The sequence below is a fragment of the Notechis scutatus genome, chromosome 1 (genome assembly GCF_049901735.1).
Source record: "Notechis scutatus isolate UNSWTSFEM ecotype Mainland chromosome 1, rNotScu1.2, whole genome shotgun sequence".
NCBI classification, from domain to species: domain Eukaryota; kingdom Metazoa; phylum Chordata; class Lepidosauria; order Squamata; family Elapidae; genus Notechis; species Notechis scutatus.
Window position 1 is genome coordinate 306,700,060 of NC_142009.1, and position 6,947 is coordinate 306,707,006.

At 37.1% G+C, this 6,947-nt stretch overlaps 1 long non-coding RNA gene across 1 annotated transcript; it reads left to right on the plus strand.

The window, feature by feature from the left end:
• The first annotated feature begins 787 nt into the window (after positions 1-787).
• On the plus strand, positions 788-6,285 carry LOC148133475 (uncharacterized). Its single transcript, XR_015746843.1, has 2 exons — positions 788-1,234; positions 6,007-6,285. It is a non-coding gene; the product is annotated as an uncharacterized LOC148133475 (long non-coding RNA).
• The last annotated feature ends 662 nt before the right edge of the window (positions 6,286-6,947 follow it).

Here is a 6,947-nt window from a genome sequence, read left to right on the forward strand (position 1 = left end):
AGGTGGTCCAGTCTGAAAACAGAGAGGGGAGGCTGTACCCTGTTTTGGCCAGCAAGGTGCAATCTCTGTCCCATCTCACCCCTCCCGTCCAGCCAGCCCATGGAGAACTACAATGCTGATCCATCCCTTGAAGAAATCCAGTTTGACACCCTTGATCTAGATCAATGTTTTTCAACCTTGGCAACTTCAAAATATGTGGACTTCAACTCCCAGAATTCAAGCTGGCTGGGGAATTATGGGAGTTGAAGTCCACATATCTTATAGCTTCTTCAAACATAGATTTAGATGTTGATGAAATACAATTCACAAAGACAAATGGATGTGCATAAATGAAGTGGCATCTTTTTAAAAAAGATAAGCTTATCAAAGCAGAGAAGCTAGTGGGGGGTGGGGGGAATCTAGTTTTCTTACTTGGTGTCATTCCACTGATAAACCACCAGAGAGCAGCACCATTCAGGTTAGTGTTCCTCAAACAACCTCAAAAGTGATAATTGTAGCTTCACTATATATGTGATATAACATGTTGCTCAATACATTAAATGAAACACTTGTTCTTCCTCTTGCATTACTCACTGATTCACGATGCCAACAAATTGCACGGTCATATGAAAACTATGTGATTTATATATTTGATTCCCATTTGTCCTCTGTTTTTATGCTGTTGAGGGAAATTCATAAAAATTCATCACAGATGTAATAAGGATTTTTTTAAAAAAAAATAGGAGGAATTCAATTATTCAGTAAGGGCAATCAGTCATATAAATGTTTCCATGGAACTTCCTGAAATGGCATTTGCCTTAAGTAACCTATTAAGAAGGATGGAGAAACAGAACAGACACGGTTTTAGACAGATGAAAATCCCATCACCTCCGATAATTTAAAGATTTGGTACTGCCTGTCCTTTCCCTTTTCTGAAGCTACTGCAACATCATAGATCCAGAGACTGGACTGGGCTTCAGCTGATACAGTGCAGCGGCTCAGCTACACAAGCCCCTTGGTATCCTGCATCTACCAAGAACTCATAAGATAGCCTCAACAAGATTTCTGTCTCAGCCTCAACTTTCCTTTCTTGGTCCACAGCCCAGGAGATACTAACATAAAGAAGTACTCTAAAAACCTGTGACAGCTACAAGAGATTGGGATGATCCGTAAGCCACTTTTGCCAGCTGAATCTGCTTTCTCCTGCAAATACCCGATAGCACAGAGATCTTACCTATTCAAAATCCAGAGATGGGTGAGTCACAAATGAGAGCGTTATACACATTGTGTTCAAAAGATGTATTGTGAAATGTGAAAGCAAGATATTTTTTTTCTTTAAAAAAAACAACCCTTTGTATATGGAGTATATCTTTCAAATTTGCAATATCAGATAGCATAATGAAGTAATTGGGTGTTCTGATGTGTTTTTCTACCAATAATTTTGATTGATTGATTGAGAGGCATAAATAGATGGCACGCAGGCAAAAGCCCAGTGGTTAATGTAATATTGCAATGTCATCCCATTGGGAAAGATTTAAGTAACCTGTAAATAAGTTAATTGTAATTAAAATTATAACCAATCTAAAACAATACATTTTTCTGAGAAATTTTAGAGGTTTGGTTTTTCTTTACCTACATTGCTTGAAAATGAAGGATGATGTTCATTACTACTGCTATTATTCATTCAGTCTTTAAACTACTTATTTTCTAAGATCTGAATTCTAACTTAGCTTAGGAACCACGATAACTTTGTGGCAAAAGTTAGAAGTCCCCCCAAAAACAAGCAAGAAGTTTGTTTCTTTTCATCCCAGCTTTGTTTTAATCAACTCAAGGTGATATTTGTTTATACCATTTATATAACTGCCCATCTCATGACGGTATCTACTCAAGTTGGTATTAATTAATTAATTAATTTATAATATTTATATAGCTGCCCACATGAATCTGGGCAGTGTGCAATAACACATACATGTATCCCTGCCTTCTATTTTCCCCACAACAACCTGAGATGAATTGGACTGAGAGAAGGTGATTGACTCAACATTAGACACCTGGCCTTCATGCTCAAGAGAAAATTAGAAATTCATAGCCTATAGGTTTTTAATTCAGTACCCTGAACCAATACACCAAACTCAGATGAGTATTTGCAAAGTCAGTGATATCAAGTCCAGTAAAATGACAACTTCCAAATATTTGGTAAATCCCTTCGGTGTGGTTGCAAGATCTTTGATTACTATTGATATTATAGTTGGCTTTTTCTTTCAAAATCTTTAACTTGCAAATCTTGATATTTTGCTATTTTTTCCATACCTCAGGATGGATACCCTATCTCAGGATATTGCTCCATCTATGAATCACAATTTTTATTTATTTTCAATAATAGTAATGTCTGATCTATTTTGTTTCAAGTGGGTGGTTCCAGTCATTTTGTTAATAGAACAGCTCAACTTTTTATATAAATTCCAGTGCACAATTTTTGCAAACTCTATTATAATATTGCATGTACAGAGTTTGGGTAATTTTGTCTCAGCCACTAGTAAGGAGGTCTACAATTTCATCTTTGATCTTACATAGTTGGCAATTGTTATCGCTTGAAAGACATTCTGGAATGAATGTTATTTGTTTGTTTGCATAGCCCATTCTTGAACTGTCATGCTTATTCCATTTTTTAAAAAGAATTCCAGTTTTAGCCATTGCCATTTATGTTTTAATGATAATGGGGGTGATGATTTGCAATTCTCCAGAATGATGGGGCATGCCACCATAGGTAGCATAGAAAATGAACAGGTAGAGATAGAGTTTTGGCAGGTACATTAACTTGGGGAGCAAGATGACATAATAGCCAGGAGGGGCAGGTTTATTTTCCTAAATAGCTTGACCTTCTCTATTTGAAAAAAGGCAATTGCTTTTCTAGGTTATTGTGAAACTATGCTATTAAGTAAAAATCTGAGTGCAAAGAAAAACGTTGCGAGGTTCAGAGTAAATACATTCCCTGTATTAAGAAACAATTTAGTTATACTGAAATTTCATATTTAAATAGTTAAACATTCAAGTATAAATAACAGCAAAATGTACATGTTTTAATGTAGCAAGAGGTATATATTAATTTAAAACATTTATGGAAGTAATGCAGAGATATTATGATTTCAGTTGTCTTGAGTCAGAATCATCAATCTCTGGGTAGAAACAAACTGATATGTGAACCATACAATTTATTCTGCTCATTGTCATTGTCTCTGCTGAGTATTGATAGATCTTCCTCATTGTAATGGTTGACATGTCCCCTTCTATATCAACTAAAGGGAAAATGGTATTCTTGAGAGTGCAACTGATGGTACATCCACCTGTATGTTACTGAACTAATCGGTTTAATGACAAATCCAAACACCAGATCATATCACAGTACAGTTATGATTTACTAGATGCTCCTCATATGTTTTATTTCCATATTATTTTCCATAGAACCAACCTGAATTCCAAAATAACAAAAATAGATATTCATGCAAATATACTTCATGAATAACAGTCCACTGATACTAAAATATTAAAAGTGTAATAGAATTACAAGAACATAATATTCAAACCAAATGAGACCTTTTGGTCATTCCAAGCTCTGTCCAATTGATCAGGTTTCATTTCTCATCTCTGACTTTCTTAATTGTACAATGAATCTGTCCACACAACTCCTTTGCTTTTGGAACAAATAATAATAAAATCAAATGCTAGTGCTCAAGAAGTACAGGAAGTTGAACTTTTTAAGAATGACTTCTCCAATTCAACCCCAATTGAAATAAATGTGATGTTAAATAAAAATATGGTACTGTCAGTTAAGGAGTTGGTCGATAAGCTAGTTAAACGATGGATAAAATTACTCACATGACATCACAGTACCATCAAAAAGTTTATTTATTCACCTTCATAGCTGCCCCTTCAGCATGCAAGTCTGAACAGCTAACAAACAGCTTTTTAAAAAATCAACAATATAAAGACCGGCAATGAAAACATATTGTGCCAGAGGCAGCTTATGCATTCATAATGAGTAAATATCTTTAAAAGGATTCACCTAACTTCCTGGGGAAAAATTCATGTTTTCAATGCCTTAAAAAGGTAGGTGGAATATTTTGGGGGGAAGGTAGAATAGGATAGAAAGAAAAAAGATATCCTGGGTCCCATCAGATTTTACTAGAAGGGACCCAGAGTATATCAGCCTTCTCAGTTGCTGAGATTAAGCCTGTTCTTTCCTATCCAGATCTCCAGAGCCTCCAGGATCACTTGCGTGCAATGTGGCTTTATGCAGATGTTAAATAGAAATGAGGAGAGAATATGGCCTATGGAAACTCATTAAACCGGAACTTAGGAGTGGACCTCTCTCTCATCTCCAGAACTGGCCCAGTAAGGAGTAGAATTACTGCAACACTATGTTTCCCCTCTCCCCAAACTCCTGAACTAGTCCAGAAAAGTACCATGATTGGTGGTACTGAATGTCTGTAAGAGATCAAAGAGGGGCAGAAGGGATATACAACAATCCATCCCAATCCTACCAGAGATCAACCACAAATGTGGTCAAACTTGTCTCAATGCCATATCTAAGCCAACTGGAAGGAGCCTGGATAATTCACTTCATCCATGGCCATCTGCAGCTGCAGCCCAATCACCTTTCAAACAAATTCCCCCAAAAGGGAAGGCTGGAAATAGGTCAAAAATTATGGAGTCCTTGATGCTTTCTGAGCTGAACAATTAGACATAATAGCAGTAAATCACTTTTTGAAAATTATTCTGTTCTTGGATGTAGATGAAAGTGGAAGGAATGCAAGACAGCTTTGTTTTATACTGGATGTGTTGGAGTGAATTTCATGTAATGAAAGCTTTCTCAATCTGGTGACCATCGAATGGAAGTTAAAATCCACCACTTCTGAGGAAAGACTCATGTACAGAATAACTATGCTTGAATAAATAGTAGCAGCCAAATAACATATATGAGGGTGTTGCTTTATGTCACAGAGTAGCATCCTTAAAAGCAATGCTCAGTCTGGTGATGCCAGCTGTTAAATAATCATCCAAATATTAAACTCATAGGGCCAAACCTACATAGTTGATTGGGAAATGCTATTCAATTAATTGCATAAGACAGTAATTCTTCATTTAGTTCAGACACTGGTCTGGCATATACCCTGGGTGTGGCTTATATACACCCTTCTCATAGAATGATGAAATTGGAAGGGACCCTTAAGCTCCTTAATCCAAACTCTACCATGAACAAGCCATACCAAAGGGCTGTTTAGTCTGGTTTTGAACATTGAATTCAAGTGAGCCCACTAGATCAGGGGTCGCCAACCTTTTGGACCTCAGGGACCACCAAACTCATAATTTTAGATCCCAGGGACCACTAACCAATTCTGTGGGTGTGGCCTAATTTGTGGGTGTGGCTTGGTGGTCATGTGACTGGCTGGGCATGGCTTGTGTATAAATATTATAAATATTTATATAAATATTGAATTTTTTATTTTAAAAAAGAGCAACTTTTACCCAAAAGCAGGCAAAGCAGGCAGATTGAGTTGCTCACAGAATCATTCAGTGATCTGTCTATCTGCCATTGGCTAGCTCAGTCTCTCAAATTTGCTTGCCATAAGTCTGCACTGAATTTGCTTGCAAGCAAACAGTCCTAAGGGAGGTTCGGCTGTGCTGAGCCAAAGATCTAAAAGACTAGCTAGAAAGCAAGAAATCCAACCATTTCCTGCTTCCTAGCTAATCTAAATCTCCCGGCACAGCAGAACAGATGATGGTCGGAAAAAGGAAAAATAGCAATTTAGCAGGCAAGTTTACCGGATAAGGAGTGAGTGGGTGGGGAGGGTTCCCACGGGCCATGTGGGCAGCGCAGCCTTGTGTTTCTGCACAGCCTGGATTAATTGCTTTGTGGGGGTGCTCTGGGGGGTGAGATTTCTCTGGGGCCCACCAAAATTTTCTCACGGCCCACCGGTTGGTGACCGCTGCAGTAGATCACTCATTATTTTGTTTCCTTTCTGACAGGCTCTTGAAGACTCCTTTCTGTTTAAGAATAAAAGAAAAATGGAAGATCTGCCTATCTCCACAACAACCTCGTACAGTGAATGAGTGAAGTCTGTCTACCACTCTGAAATGTTTATTTCTAGTCATTAAATTGATAAATAAGTGAAAACTATCCAACAAAAGTGAACTATGAAAGAGTAAAAGTTTAGTCATTTGCAGGTTCCTATTAGAGTTTTGAACAGCCTCAAAATGTATTGAAACGGTGCATAAAACACTCTAGAAGTAAATGTATTCAACACAGTGTTTAGAATTTCTTTTGAGATTTTTATAATGAAAATGCAGAAATGTGAATGTCCCTTCTACAATATGTGAATATTTAGGGCAAGACCAACGTTCAAGGAAACAGTTCTCACATATAGCTATTAATTTTAGATGCCAGAAAGAGAGCTTATTTGAGCACACTAAGAATTGCATCACATAGTTGCAACTCACCTTAGAAACTTGGTATAAGAAAGCGTGGTTTGGCTTTTGCATATTGTACAAATGATCCTAAAATGCAGGAGTCAGCTTTGGCAAACCTGAAATAAAATTTCAATCCCACATACAAGGCCACTGAAATAACATTCATCAACCTGAGATAAAAATGTTTTTCATTGGTGTGACAGCCTGATGTGTAGATATCTATATATTCTATTCTTCTCATTTGCTATAGGGAAAAACTGGTTCAGTAAACTTCATGAATTGCAGAGTGTTCTCCTTGGAAAACAGAATTGCATAATATGTTGTTATACTACTGCACGTAGTAAAAAAAAATCTTGGGTCACAGAGCCAGAAAAAACAACACATGAAAGGACAAACTGACTACAAGTTCGCTGTTTTGGATGGAGAAGGGTATCTGGCAAGATCCTGCTTCTTTTAGCTCATGTGTTTTTCATTTGATTTAGTTCATGTAAGGTTCTTTC